Source organism: Palaemon carinicauda, chromosome 40 (genome assembly GCF_036898095.1).
Source record: "Palaemon carinicauda isolate YSFRI2023 chromosome 40, ASM3689809v2, whole genome shotgun sequence".
NCBI lineage: Eukaryota > Metazoa > Arthropoda > Malacostraca > Decapoda > Palaemonidae > Palaemon > Palaemon carinicauda.
This window is the reverse complement of record NC_090764.1, coordinates 57,681,891-57,699,286: the sequence shown is the minus strand read 5'-3', so window position 1 is coordinate 57,699,286 and position 17,396 is coordinate 57,681,891. Positions and strand designations below refer to the sequence as shown.

The window sequence follows — 17,396 nt, the reverse complement described above, 5'->3', positions numbered from 1 at the left end:
ATTGTATTTTCACGAGAGTCCCTCTTTAACGGAAAACGCTTAGTTTAGATGATAAATATACGAGTTTTATACAAATGATACAACTTGTAATAGATTGTTGCAAATCTAGTACTATGATGGAAAATGCAATCTTAGAAGATCTACAGTAAATGTAATAAAATATTCAAAATTTTACGTTAACCTTTAAAATACTAAAAGTGAACTATATAAAAAAAGTGGCCATAAATTAATATCAAGACCAACGGTAAGAGGTTGATGAACCACATATTTTTCCTTCAATTCAATATGATAATCCGTTGCTAAAGGTCAACCAAACATATAATATCAGAGAAGAATAAATGGACAAAAACCTTTCCTCAGGATACACAGTTTTTCAAGCCCAGAAAGATTCAATATACATCCTATATATATTTTGTGCATGGTTGTTTGTTTAAATAAATATTTGCATGGTTTTATGTATATATATATATATATATATATATATATATATATATATATATATATATATACACACACACACACACCATCAGCCAGAACTAGTCCACTGCAAAACAAAGACCTCAGACATGTCCCTCCACCTGCAAGTGTTTAACATCCTTCAGTGCCAGTCAACACCCGCAAACTTTCTTAGCTCATCCATCCATTGTTTTCTCTTCCTTGCTCTGTTTCTTTTGTAATCTCTAAGGACCCATTCTGTTATTCTTAATGTCCATCAATTATCTGTCATTCTCATTATATGTCCTACCCATGACCAATTCTTTTCCTTACATATTCTTAGAAAATCCTCTGCTTTAGTTTGCTCTCGTATCCATGATGCTCTTTTCTCTTTTTGTGTTATTCTCATTATTATTCTTTCCATAGCTCTTTCAGTTGTAACAAGCTTATGTTCTAAGGCTTTAGTAGGAGTTTCTGAAGCATAGATTAATACTGGTAGTACCATCTCATTAAATATTTTTCTTTTGGAGAAAGTGTCACTTTACTTTTCATAACCTCATTTTGTTTACAAAATGATCCCCATCTCATGTGTATCCTTCTCTTAATTTCGGTCTCGTTTCCTGGGGAAATACTTACAGTCTGTCCTAAGAACGTATATTTATTAACAATCTCTACAGGCTCGTTCATAACTTATTTGTTGTCTCTCTACATTTTCATTGAACGTTACCTTAGTTTTACTCATATTCATTTTCAGTACTACATTTCTGCTTTCTCTATTCAAATTTTCTATCATCTTTTGTGATTCCTTCCATGATTCACTAAGCACAAATATATCAAGGTTTTCCTCATTAATATTAATTTCTACATTTTCCCCATCTAAATTCTTAAAAACTTCTAGGCATGCTGTGAATAATTTAAGAGATGGAGTCTCCCTGTGTAACTCCTTTCTTAATTGCACTTTTCTCACCATCATTGTGTAATTTTAGGATTCCTGTACTTCCTGTATAGATATCTTCAAGAGTTATAACATAAGATTGTTCTATTTCTTGTTTTTTTAAGGGCTTTCATTAGTGCTGGGGTTTTGGCAGATTCAAAAGCTTTCTCATAGTCAATAAATGCCATGCATAGTGGTTTATCATATTCTGTTGATTTTTCCATTAGCTGGTTAATTACATGAATATGGTGAATTGGATACCCACTTCAGAAGCCTTCCTGCTCTTTTGGTTGATTAAAGTCTAGCTGTCTTTCTATATGGCCTAATATAATCTTTGTAAATATGTTATATATTACGGAGAGTAAGCATACTGGGCAGTAATTTTTCAGGTCTTTAGTGTCTCCCTTTTCATGAATTAGTATAATGATGAAGTTTTTTCCAAGCTGTAGGTATAGATCATTCTTGCAGACATTTGGTGTAAATTTCAGCCAGTTTTAGTATTATGAAATCTCCATCTATCATTAAATCAATTGTTAGGCCATCTTCTCCTGGTGCTTTGCCTCTTTTCATGCCTTTTAATGCTTTCTTTAATTCTCCTACTGATACGTTTAGTACCAGCTTAGGTGTTTCATCACTTCTATTTGTCAAGTTATTTCTTATATCATAATTGTACAGCATTGTACGGAAATCCTCTGCAATTTTTATCACTCCATCTCTATTGTGGATAATATTTCCATTTTTATCCTTTAAAGCAAACATGTGTTGGTGCCCTGTTCCAAGTCCTCTTTTCGTCAATTTGATGCTTCTTCCTTTCTAAGGTGTTTCCACAATTTTGGTCTGATTATGTTTACGAATATCTTACGTTTTTAGTTTAATTATTGTTCTGGATAGTTCTGCTAATTCTATCCCATTTCTTTTGTAATTTGCCCGCATATTCAATCTTTTCTTTGTTAAGTTTTTGGTCATTTGAGTTTCCTTGCTCTAGTTTAGAAACTTTATCAGCTACCACTTGTGCTGATTCAAATACAAATTTTGTTTAATTACTGTTCATTTCTTCTTTACTTGCTTCCATTTTCTCATGTAGCTTGGAGTACCTATTTTGTATTGCTAAACTAACCTCGTCCAATTTTTCTCTTATTACAGGAATGTTTATTTACTTTCTTAAAATATATTTCTCTCTTCCTTAAGATATAAAGAAATTTTTTCTCACCATTCTATGATCGTTTGACTTTAACTTGTTTAAAACTGTCAAATCTTTAACTAAATTGACTTTTTCACTGAAAATAAAATCTATTCTATTTTTCGCTTTTCCATTTAGGCATCTCCATGCCCAATTTTTCTGTTCCTTTTTATAAGAGATGTTCATGATTTCAATATTGTTTCTTTCAGCAAATTCTATAAGCATGTCTCTTCTGTCATTCCTTATTCCTAATCTAGATTAGCCTACTGCTGGTTTTCCTTTTTTTTTTTTTTTTTTTGACCTACTTTAGAATTGAAATCACCCAAAGTAAATGTAAATGGAGAATTATGTTTTTCATAGATATCTGCAGATCTTCACAAAAAGTTTCTATTCCTTACTCAGTATGGAATGTTGTTGGTGCGAACGTTTGAATGATCTTCAGTTTATACTTCTTATTTAGTTTGATAATTGTTCCTGCAATTCTATCATTAGCACAACAAAATTATCTATGGTACCCGCAAGATTTTTATTAATAAAAAAACCCACTCCATTTTCTTTGTTCCTTTCACGTACTCTGAAGCAAATTAATTGCCCTCTTTTAAATATATATAAGATTCCCCAGTTCTTCTAATTTCACTCAATCCCATTATATCCCAATTTATTCATTTCAGTTTTTCTAGTAAGTTACAGCAAAATCTTCTTCCCTAGACAGGGTCCTGACATTGTATGTTGCAAGGTTCTGTTTCCAAAGGTAACCTGTTCTTGTTCAGAGATTTTTCAGCACACCCTGCAGTAAGATGTAGCTGGCCGCCACCTTGGGCAGTTCTTACACTGCCTCTGGGGACGGGGCCGAGGACAGGGGTGCCATATATATATGTCTGGGTTTTGGCTAGTTTTCAACACCGCGCTAGCCACTGTAGATTCGGGATGGTGGAAGATTTTCGTCTGATCGCTCCCAGCAAACCAATCTAGTATGAGTAGCCCTCACTAGTATAGCTTTGCTGATTATTGTGATACGCAAACCCTATCACCTTTAGTGGCTAAAGTATCATTAGGAGACACACACACACACACACATATATACACATATATATATATATATATATATATATATATATATATATATACATATATATATATATATATATATATATATATATATATATATATATATTGTATATACACACACACATATATATATATATATATATATATATATATATATATATATATATATGTGTGTGTGTGTGTGTGTGTGTGTGTGTGTGTGTGTGTGTATTATAATGCGTAGAAAAGTTGGGGACGGTGGAGACGGATTGGACTGGATTGGTAATAGGAAATGACTGACCTAGAGTATGCTGATAACGCTATCCTTATTAGCAAAACGCTACAGGATTTGCAATGCTTGCTTACCAAAATCCATGAAATATCACAAGAGGTTGGGCTCAAGATAAATAGAAGAAAGATAGATGATGAGAACGAAATATGTAATGAAAGATGAAATATGGAAGGAGAAAGAATTAATCAGGTAGAATAATTTAAATAGTTAGTAACTATGAACTCTAATAGAGGATCTTTAGAATTGAAGTTTAGTTAAATATTGAAAAAAGAAAATCAGACAATGGTTAGGTTAAGTAAAATTTCGAAATCAAATCGCCTGACACTAAATATAAAAATCAGGCTATGTATGAGTTTAGTGAGATTTGTGTTAACATATGAACATGGGTCATGGCATGACAAAGAAACAATATCCAACAGATTTTGTAGATTCGAGAACAAATCCCTCAGAGGAATATTGGGAGTTAAATGGCAGGACAGGATTAGAAATGAAACTATAAGAAATATTACGCAAGTGCCACATGTGGATGAGGTCATGGTGAAGGGTAGATGGAGATGGTTTAGGCATGCTCTTCGCACTCCCCAAGAGAGTTTAGTTCACCAAACTTTTAACTGGGCTTCTTGAGGCACGAGAAGAGTTTGAAGACCAAGGCCTATATGGCTAAAGACTACTAAGCGCGAAATAGGAGATGATGAATGGAGAAGTATCGATTTAAAAGCTCATGGCAGAGACGACTAGCGTCGTCTAACAGAGTGCCTTTGCGTCAATAGGCGTAGGAGGAGATGATAATGATGATGGTATATATATATATATATATATATATATATATATATATATATATATATTTGACCCTCCCAAACGGTTATACACGTTCAGACATCTATTACATATATGATCATAACATGCTTTTACATACCATACACTATATATATATATATATATATATATACATATATATATATATATATATATACACATATATATATATATAAATATACATATATAAATATAAATATATATACATATATTTATATATATAAATAAAAGACAGAACGATTTAAAAAAATTTAGTTATAATTCTGCTTGTGATAGAGACTATATGAAGTACAAATAGATTCTATTCACCAATACTGAAGGTGTATTTCATATACCTGCAAGAACGTTATGAGACAATGATCAAGTATTTGATAAGCAGAAAACTAACAAAACAAAACTATTTACCTCTATTAATATGAGAGAGAGAGAGAGAGAGAGAGAGAGAGAGAGAGAGAGAGAGAGAGAGAGAGAGAGAGAGAGAGAGAGAGAGAGAGAGGCAGCAACCTACCTATTTGAGCATACTATTGTATCCACCACACAGGAATATTGTACCTCCTACTCCTGTGGGTCTGTTATTGTTCGGGGCTTTTATGCTTAATGAATGGTAGAGATCTTTTTCCCGTTTACATTAGCAATGAATGGTTTGAAATATGGACGCACAAACGCATGCATTTATAAATATATTCATAAATACACACACACACAAAATACCCTCACACACATATAACTATATAGTATATATATATATATATATATATATATATATACCCATACATATATATACGTATATACATGCATATATACATATTTACATATATATATATATATATATATATACATATAAATAAGGTTATATATACATGTGTATTCTCTATGAACATATATATATATATATATATATATATATATATATATATATATATATATATATATATATATATATATACTGTATATATACATACATACATACACATATAATGTGTGTGTATTACGTGTGGAAGCGTAAAACATGTGATGTTCAGATGCCCAAAAAATACGTATTACAAAGTTATAATACTATTTGAATCTGACCGATTTCTTTTCTATTAGTTATGGTATCATCAAGAGGACTAATACACTGATATAAATTCTATAATAAATATGGTTCCATCAAAGTACGAACAGGTCCAACTGGTCGAAAAAGCTTTACATTGGTACCAAAATCAGTTTTAGCCAACAAAGGGATTAGAAATTAAAAAACCAACAAAGGGATTAGAAATTAAAATCCCCAGAGGAAATTTTAGGAACAACTTTCCCCCAAGATTGCAGGCATTTTTCTCGCAGGTATGAATAATTAGTCAAAACTTTCAGCTGGTTAATCTCAGCTCTATGAGCGAGATAGGGATAATAGGGTTATTTATTTAATGGCTAAGATTTCGCAAATATGCCTACTTAAATATCCTTACAACGATTAACCCAACATCAGAAAATGTGAGGAGTCTGAAAACTAGGAAGATTCAAGCCTTTTGACAACACTCTATATAAAGGTATTTGCCATAAACATTGTCACATGGAGATGTTCTAATCCTCAGAGTATCACTTTGTGCTCAGTTTCTTTGAAATATGAAAGGTTCCATCCTCAGAAATTCGTTCCAGTATTTTAACTGGAAACTCTTCTCGTCTTGGTTTAACACTTGGGTCGAGTGCAAGTATGAGTTGCACTTTGTAAGCATACAATCGCAAGTTCTTTTGTAAGATTTGTGCACTGTTGGACGAGGTTGCTGTGTATGGGAGCAGTACGGATCGAGTTTGCAGGCAAACGATCAAAGGCTTGTCATACGATCTATGTTTTCTTAAGATGATCTTGGTCAACTACTCATCCCTTCATTCAACACTGTCCCTGTCTTCATAATCTTTTTTTCTCTTTTTGCCATTCACTTAATGACGGACGTGACTGTGGATATCTTTCATACTTAGTTCTGTCGTTTACCCAAGTCTATGTAATTGATTTTGTTTCTATAAGCCATAACACATAATTTGACTTTACTTGAAGAGTAGCTACTGTATATTTAAGGGGTTCATTTAAGGGTGCATCTTTCATCAACAGGGGACATCAAATACACAGAGGAAATGTGATTAAAAACTTTGATAACAGGCGAGTGCATATAAAAACCCTGATGAAGATTTCTCATCAACGGCTTTTGCAATATACTTTATTAAATTGTAAATAGACTATGGTCAACATATACATATATAAACACACATATATATATATATATATATATAATATATATATATATATATATATATGTGTGTGTGTGTGTGTGCGCGTGCGTATGTGCGTCTGTGTATGTACAAATAACGTATATTTATATATTTATGTATATATACACACATATATACATATACACACACACATATATATATATACATATATATATATATATATATATATATAATCTTTCCTTTCTATAGTAAAATTTGAAAAATTGTTTTAAATACATAGCAATGAATTAGAGAGTTATATTTTCCTATAATACAGTAAAGAAATAAAGAAATATATACATACATATGTATATATGTATATATATATATATATATATATTATATATATATATATATATATATATATGTATATATAAAATAACTCACAATGTATGAAAAATAAAATATTGTGGGTTATTTTATTTATCATAAATACATGGAAAATTGTGTATTTTAATGTATGTATATATATACATACATATATATATATATATATATATATATATATATACATAATATATATATATATATATATATATATATATCTTTCCTTTCTATAGTAAAATTTGAAAAATTGTTTAAAATATCTAACAATGAATAAGAGATTTATATTTTCCTATAATACATTAAAGAAATAATCCCATTTCTCGCAATGGAATTACGAGCATCTGACATCTGGGAAAAATTTCATTCACGTCCAAATAAAGGAAAATGACTATTAATCTCAAAGATTTGCATTCACGTTCATTTCCTTTGATTAATGACATGACCAAATGTGAGTAAATTTCAGCTGCATAATCAAATGATGCCATCTGTTAATCACCGAAGTGAATCGTAAAAGATGATTTTTCGCGTGTGCTTTTAGAAAATACTCATCAAATAAACCATCATACATATTCGGCAATTTTGTAAAGAACTAAAAAAGTGCCAATTTAAATAATAAGGAAAATATATAAAGTGGTGTATAAATCAACAATCGTTAAAAATTAAAAAAATTCATTAATTATCAAGACAAACATTGTTTTCGATCTATCTTTTAAAAGTCCTGCCAAATCTTGGGCTTATATTCGGAAGATAAGGCAAAGGCATAGATATGCTAAATATTCAATTTTTGCAAAAAAATTATAAATGACCTATCACAAAAATTACCGTGCTTCATGACCTAATGGCAGCTTAAAACTATAGATAAAACTAAAAAAAAGCATTCTGAGAGTGCAGACCTATGCCACGGCAGATTATTTCTCGAAACCAGCTTGCCTTGCCGAGAATCAATTTCAACCGCAAGCGTATTTGAAGTCTGTGTGACAAGCATGTGCGAACTTGGTGTTAAGGTTAGGGTTAATTTGGTCGACATTTTTCTCGACCTTGACCTTGACCTAGGACTCTCAAAATTGAATCGCACGTCTCAAGATAACCATTAATCCCTGAAAGTTTCAATACTCTATGAGTAAAATTGGAGCCAGGAAGTAGTTCCCAAACAGACAAACAGGGGCGAAAACATAACCTTCTCCTAATTTTGTTTTCGAAGGTAGATAAGAAAACCTGCATTTCAGTTTTTCTTGAATAGTCAGTAACATTGTGTTCATATCTTCAACTTCCCATTCACTTCAACTAAGAGATTTTTCTGCATAAAATTATCATGAACGAAGAAAGACGCACCCATGCACAAGGTCACGCCCCCCCACCCCCCCCCCCCCCTTCCTATTGCAAATGAAGAAAAATATCACAAAACTAACACGAACTTTTAGTAATCAAACGGTTCAGAAATCAGTCCATCTGATAAAATAATTTATATTCCAAGGATATATTCCAACTGTCCAAAAGAAAGAAGCGTGACTTATCCCAAGTTTCAAGGTATTCGGATATAAGCCTAAACGCCAAGGGGTTAGGTCCTGTCAGATGTCGCCAACTGTTTAGAGAATATCAAAGCATCTCCCATCAGAAGATTTTCGTAGGCTTATGTCATTCAAAATATAAGTTTTTTGACACTGGATTTTGTAACAAGATTGATCTCGGGTAAGAGTATTATGAATATAATTAAAAATGATGTGGGTAACACAGCCATAGACGAAAGAAACGGTTACTAGATTCTAAATGAGGTAAACATTCCAGTTCGATGCACCAGACGAGTCTAAGTTAATTACATTACAAAGAGTCACATCTCTGCTACAATCGAAACCATTGAAATGGGAACACAAGTCCTTTCAGTATGATTCTTATCATGTCTGAAGGTCCATTTGGTTCTCTTCCAGCTAGAACAATGGTAAACACAAGACGTATAGCATGTACAGCTTTAAAGAGAAGTGTGTTAGGCACAGGTTACAGCGAAAACGTGTATTCTAATCTTAAATGTATTGTTGTGTTCAACACAAAGAAAAGCTATTTAGCAATTAGTTTAAATTATTTTTCTAAGTTATTATAAAAGGAGAGATCAATGGCCGTATGTAAAAACCACCTATCATATCCCTCTATACTGTAGCTGTAGCTGCAAGTAATAACCGAACCTTAAACCTAGCAAGAAAACTAAACATTAAAAGACTAAAGATGCAATCAGAGAGTTATCTTAAATATTCCCAAACAATATTCTCTCTCTCTCTCTCTCTCTCTCTCTCTCTCTCTCTCTCTCTCTCTCTCTCTCTCTCTCTCTCTCTCTCTCTCCTTAAATCCACCCACACATATATATATATATATATATATGTGTGTGTGTGTGTGTGTGTGTGTGTGTGTGTGATTATGCCTGTGTGCATTTGCATGCATGTATGAATATGATATTCACACATTCATTTTTGCAAGAGAATACAAAAATGTTGGATAACAAGTACTACCATATTTTCAGTTAAAAATATCAAAACATCTCGTGAGAGAGAGAGAGAGAGAGAGAGAGAGAGAGAGAGAGGCTGCATATAATGTTCACAAAGAGATAACAGCGTGATAGTCTTTAAAAGATCGACGCCTCTGTAGCTTTTTAATATCAGCAAAATGGTCATAAAAAGTCCTATTTTCTGCATGAAAATAGTTTTCAGACTTTTCTGGTTACAGCATAAAAGTATGATTCCCATATTCACAACAATCTTTTAATAATATCTCTTAAACATTTTGGTAGTAGTCAACATACCGTACTTATATATCATAATCAGAATTGAATACAGCTCTCTCTCTCTCTCTCTCTCTCTCTCTCTCTCTCTCTCTCTCTCTCTCTCAAACGGAACGTGCACATAGTATCTGGCATCATAAATATCCAACAAATTTGAATTTGAAGGCCTCGATCCTTCTCTCGATATTTGTAAAAAAAGAAAAAAAATATTTAACTTGAACTAAACAAGAAAATTGATAAAATACCGGATAATCGGGATTTGTCCGATTACACAATAAATTAAAATAATCTACACATTAAATACAGTTTATATATGTATATATATATATATATATATATATATATGTATGTGTGTGTATTAAATCACACACACATGCATACATACATATATATATACATACATACATACCTACATACATATACACTACACACACACACAACACACACACATATATATATATATATATATATATATATATATATGTGTGTGTTTGTGTGTGTGTGTATATAATACATTTCACATTTACCATGGATCCGTCGATAACTAAGGAAAATATTCAAAAAGTCCTATAGTTTTACGTGACAGATTAAAATCAAACGTTCAAGCCCGTTGTTTTAGAGTCCTTAACAAGACTAAAATACCGGGATTTCGGATATTGTCCATTGGAGTTACATTGACGTGGTTAGATGAGATGAAACCGAAACTGTGAAACCCAATCTTCGTTGAGACGATGCCAATGAAACACGGGGCCTCTAATCAAGGCACTTCCTCGCTTGAGCCACTTCCGTAAACAGACTGATGACAGCGGACACATCAAAGGACTCTTAAGTGAACGCCTCCTAGTCTGATGGAGGATGAGAGCCCAAGGATTCGTGACTTGGGCAAAGGCACGTACGCACATGAATGCGCATATGTCACTTTAGGTAAAACGGGTGGTTGAACAGTGATGTGCTACGGATCCCTTCTGGCATTTAAAGGTCCCTCATGAGCGGCAGAAGTAGAAGATAGAAAAATGTCCTAGAAACCCACCATATATATAAATAATCAGTTCCCAAGACCCCTCTTCAGACAAGCTATGAACAATGAGGGCTAGTATTAGGTGCTGATATCCTAGCACCAATTCCCCCATCCTTATCTAAAGGCAACGGTGAGTTTGAGAGCAATAATGTAAGCTTTTTAGTGAGCAGGACTCGAACTTTCGATCCACGAATACAGAGTCAGTTACATTAGCCACTAGGGGTTCACCATAACGCCAGATTGCAGGGATGAGCGGCAACAGCTATATCAATTGTCAAGTGCTACAGTAACTGATGTAAACACATTACTCATCCTTATGATTTCAGGAAACGAAAAGTATATTGGTTAAAGTTCCTTTTGTTGTAAACAAGCACATGACATCAGGCATATGACCTTGCTATTTCAAACATTTTAAGTATTGCATATATGTCAAAAGTAGGTTCCTTAGCTAGTCTTCACTTCAAAGTTACTCTCTATTATCTTAAAACACTTAGCCATGAAATAGTCACAAAACTAATGAAATGAGGTGCAGGTGTTCATTTATTTAATCAATCCTATGAACTAAATGGCAAACAATGGCGACATCAAAGAACCATCGTTCCAGTTTAGACACTATTTTACTCTTGCATAATAATAATAATAATAATAATAATAATAATAATAATAATAATAATAATAATAATAATAACAACCAGAGCAATTAGAGATTTCACACATACGCCAATTAACATTCGAAATATTCAACCAAAGTCTACGGACATCGCCTTCCACATTTCATATGCTGACTGTTCAGTAAATAGTAAAAAGTGCAATGTTGATCCAGGATCGTGATCTTGATCCGTATCACCTCCATTATATCATGGCTTCTTCCGATGAATAATAATATCTATCCATTATTAAAATTTGGTGAAAATCCAATGTCAATTTGTTTGACTTAATCTTTAAAATTGTGAAAAACGCAAATCCGGATCTAGAATCCGTATCCGGTACCTAATCATTATAATTCTAATTATAATTATGATTATAATTATAATTATTATAACTATGATAATTATAATAATTATGATAATCATAATAATTATGATAATTATAATAATTACAATACCAATTTTCTCGTAGCTTTTACCTTTGATAAATTATAAAGTTTAGATGAAAAAAGCATAAATATTCATGACTTATCAAGGGTAAAAGCTACGAGAAAATTGTTGTTGTTGTTGTTGTAAATAATAATAATAATAATAATAATAATAATAATAATAGTAGTAGTAGTAAGTAAGTAGTAGTAGTAGTAAGTAGTAGTAGTAGTAGTAGTAGTAGTAGTAGTAGTAGTAGTAGTAGTAGTAGTAGTAAGGGAACATATAGACGATGAAAGGATATATGGGGCAGTGATAATCGAAAATATACATAATTTTCAAATATGATTACATACTATTGTAAGTCAACTTGAAGAAAACATAAATGGTGGAGTCTGTGCTCCATATAATCCCCCAAAAACCACTGGATTATAACGAAGAAATTTTTTTTTCATATAAAAATCTAACCAAGTCATCTTTAGACTACAACCCAGCCCTTCAACTGCATTCCATTAAAATAAATCTCTTAACGCTTGTTGTATTATTTATTTGACAAAACCAACAAATAGATACGAATGAATATATAACATAAGTCCAGTTTCACTGGCTAAGCTAAAAAAAAAAAAAAAAAAAAAAAAAACAACTACACGAATCAATATTCCAATCAACGAAAGTCATTATTAACATATGACCAAGTTGGTCAGTTGAGTGAATTAGTGAAAATATTTACGTTTGCTTATTTTATAATTTAAATATGCTTCCACATAATGCAGTTTTAAATTGACCAACCTTGCAATTACATGAAAAGGACATACATGATTAATCAAATAATGTATCTCTGGAGGCATTTGCTATCCATCAAAATATTAAACAGAAATAATTCAGACATTGTTCCACTTATTCATTTGGAATTGTACCCAGTTAAACGGTCAATTCAATGTTCAAATATCAAGTTGATTAACGGGAGTAGGCTATACATTACAGCCATGTTTATGGCCGAGCAAGAAGGAAAAGCTGGATTAACATTTCCATTCGAGTTTCCTAAAAAAAGTTTAGTAAATCAACAATATATTTTGCCAATTGTTGAAGGTAGTTTGCACATGAAATTTTCCATTAGAACATTTTAATATGAATTAGGAAATCCTGGTTCCTATTAACGTCCTCCCACATTCCATATAATGATATCAGTCTCTGGAAAAAATCAACCTAATCTTTATGAATATTTGTTATAAGGGAAGATTTTTCGAAATTCATATAGCTATGAATTTTGCTTAAATATCACAGAGTTTCGAGCTGATTTGTTTTTCTCTGATTCAATTTTTGATGAACATCATTGCGAGAGATTGGAAAACGTAGCGTTTTGATGATGGGATGTTTTTTTACCGTAACAAACTTCAAGTGCGCCAGACCACATATTTGCCCAGTAACCACATGTCATACATTTCCACCATAGAGTAAGAATGATTTTCATGGGCCGTTGGGTTAGTTTGAGGTGCACTGTTTGACAATAACCTATAAATAGGACCAGAAAACATAACAGATTGCAACAGTCTACAAAGGCCGATCTAATGGAACCATCAATGTCTGAGTATTTTTTTCAAGCCAGGAGTCTTGCACATATTCTGTGAAATTAAATTTGGCTAATATTTCTATACTACACTAGCAGCAGTAGCCACATGTGCATTTGCAACAACACACAACGTAATAAATATTACGATGATTCAAATTACAATAACCACCAACACAACTCTAGTTAATCAAAATTTGATTTTGCCCATTTTAGTTTCAAGTTTGTGTTTTAGCAATAATCTCAAAAAAATGGATTGTCGCATTTTGAAAATATCTGGCATAAACTTTTGCCAAGTAGTTTTCTGTATATTCAAACTTTCAAGGCACAACTAGAAGGTTTTGCCGAGTTTTTAAGGTGGAAAAAGTCAAATCTTTATCGATACCTACCAAACGTTAATTCTAGAAAATCACCCAATCAAAATCTAGAAAATCAAATATAAACGTTAATCAAATTTCTCTTATTTTTAAAGAAAAATAGAAAGATGGGAGAAAAAATAGAATTAAACAAATAACACAGCCTCTTATCGCGGTTCTCATATAGCCATTTCTGCGTGGTTATACCAACAATTCTTTGAGTTCAATTGTATTATTTGGGCATCTGGAAATGTTTTTTCATGAAAAAAATCCTCTCTGGAAAGCCATGAAAGACCTATAACATACTTATCAAAATGTCTAATCATTCAAAATTTTAATAAAATATATGTGAAAACATTTCACATATATTTTATTAAAAACCTTTTCAATGAAAAGATTTCTGTCGTGATAAGAATCAAATTTCGGTTACACTAAGCATGAAAGTCATGCTAGATATACAAATTTCATGCTGCTAATCATCACGCGAGTATAATTTGATGACGGCGTAACACAATATATATGAAATAGTATTTCCTCTATTAAGCAATGCTTATTATCTCGTAAAATGGAGCAACGCGCATTACTACATTCATTTACGAAGAATGTGTCCCAGCATGAAACACCAACTGGGAAAACAATTTTAGCCATTCCCTTCACTTCACTATATTGCATATTCGACAAAAAATGCATGAATCAAAAGATTTAAGCTTGGCTTTGCTAAGCAAACTTCTCTTCACTGAAGTTCTTGCAAGGAATAGCGTAGTCTGGTCCGACTGCCATGACAGGTAGCAAATAGTCTGGCAGGAGACGTAATTGTGCTTCCCTTGTCCAGTATGTTATTGAAACGATCATTAGAGGACCATTTACACCGTGTATAAAAAAACATAAGGAACGCCAGCTGTCTAAAGATGATCATAAAATGGTTATAAACATGACATTGTTTTCTTGAAGATCACATTGAAAGAAACTTAACACCATCAAATCTTGGCAAGAAATAAAAAATTCATATCTTAATATGGATGTAAGTAACCAATACATGGTGAAATATATAGTCTTCCAATAGACTAGGGGACTAATTTGGCTTCAAAATGTATAGACTTTCCAAAGAAGCTTCAATGGTTTACATTTATAAACTCAATTTCACAATTATCAGGCCTATAAACAATCAACGCAAAGTTCCTAAAAATAACAGGTCTCTCTTAAGAGTTATTACTTCAGGTTATTTCCCCGCCTGCCATAACTATCCTGCTATTACCACCACCTGGGAAATAGCGTCACCACCTCATGTCCTCTCCTGAAGCCAGCTGAGCAACGCACACTGGCGTCTGCGTTGCCATAACAACGGCACGTCTGCTCCACTCCCGCCTAACCTCCGGGTACTCCCTTCCTAGCATCCAAATGCCGAAACCCCTTCCAGCATATCGAGCTTCGCAGAGTGATTCCCCTCGCCATCCCCACGTTGCTGGCTTTCTTGTTTGACGTTCTCACTTCAGAGGTATTTTCAAAGAAAATTAAAATGGTAACCGCTTCCGTTTTGCCATGTTTAAGAAACGACTAATTTTCGTATTTATGTGGACCATAGTCCCTAATTCCTCAATTATCTTATCATAAACACGAGTCATTATTCGTAGAGGATAATTTTAATAACTAAAATCGTCATCATTAACGCTTTTATCATCCTATTCCTATGTTCTACATTTAGCAGAAATATCCTGGTAGCTGTAACATAACATCTACTACAATGCAGCAGTATTTAATACAAAATTTCATTTAGAATTTACGGACACCACTTCATGGTATTAACGTATAAAAGACCTTATCATCCAACCAAGAAAATTTCTCCTAGGATCCTTGAAAATAAATACAACAGAAGATACAAAAGAGGAAATACATATCTACCTCACGAATTTCTGGCCATGTTCCTTCTGTGATATTAATGGTCTTCAATTTGTTACCTGCAAAAAGTAGAAAATTATCAGTTAGTTTTTGTACTAGCAATATGAAATATTTACTTGTCTGCAAGCAGTAACTGAATAACAGCTATTTGTAGTATATAGTAATAAATGTAAGCATTAAAAATATAAATAAAAAAAACCTTTTATAAAGAGAGAAAATGAATGCAGTTCATTTGAAATCATGTTTCAATAACATTCCTGAAAAGAGCACAAAGAAGCAGGATGTCCAACAAATGAGACAGCATGAAAGATGAAGAGCAATTGTTCACACGGCATTATAATCAGTCTTGTCCACTGCTTTTCTCTGAGAGCAGGTATTAATAAAGATAGGAAAATATCTATCCATCGAAAGAAAGGGCTTCAAGGCGTATTGATACTTTAGTTGGTGAGGATCACACTGCTTCTTCCTAAAAATATGGATGGTTAAGCTTATTAATCACGAATTCACGGATAGTCGAGGAGAGTGAGTTCAGTTTTCATGTCCGATGTACAATGTAATCAAGAAGCCATCCAAATATGACTTTGGAAATCTAACCTAGGGATTTAAATATCCATCTATTAATCTAAATATACTCGGGCATACGCGTATACATGTATACTCATTTACAGACACACGCACACGTATGTATGTGTGTATATATATATATATATATATATACACACACACGTACACATATGTATGTACATACACACACCACACTATATATATATATATATATATATACATATATATATATATATATATACATACATACATACATACATACATACATACATACTGTATATGTATCTACACACCATGTATATATAAACACACACACACACACACACTATATATATATATATATATATATATATATATATATATATATATATATGTGTGTGTGTGTGTGTGTGTGTGCCAATTTGAGAGAGAGAGAGAGAGAGAGAGAGAGAGAGAGAGAGAACACCCTGACCCTTCGACTTGGTCCTCTTCGAAATCCCTGCATAGAGACAGAAGAACCACTTAGCCTATTGTGAAACAAGACCTACTCAAAGTAAACAGGAGGTTCTCATTTTACATTTAATAAATTCACGATCAGCATAAAAATCATAGTTTTATGTTTCCCTTGCTAGAAGAGGTAATTCCTTCCAGCCCTCATACTGTGAGAAAGCAAGACCCAATTGCAATGAAATAAAAAGAGATGAGTATAATAAGTTAAAAGCAGAGACATGACGAATGTCACATGGTTTAAAGTAATAAAAAATAACATGAAATTGAATAAGCCCGAGACCGACTCCGCTCGTAATCATATTACGGCCCACGACTAGGCAAATTAGAGTAAATTTATTCAGACATATTCAAAATTACATTCATATGTTCCTACGTTTTGTTTCAAGAATGG

General features: G+C 32.6%; 1 protein-coding gene across 9 annotated transcripts in view; it reads right to left on the bottom strand.

Moving 5' to 3' along the window:
- The window catches only part of norpA (no receptor potential A), a 753,920-nt gene that overhangs the window by 412,658 nt on the left and 323,866 nt on the right, over positions 1–17,396 (bottom strand). For 2 of the 9 annotated variants that reach the window (XM_068363779.1, XM_068363777.1), the window contains exon 2: positions 15,956–16,011. The exons of the other annotated variants lie outside the window; for them this stretch is intronic. The gene's annotated coding sequence lies outside the window, so the exon portion shown is untranslated. The remainder of the gene's footprint in view (positions 1–15,955; positions 16,012–17,396) is intronic. 9 annotated transcript variants of the gene reach the window in all.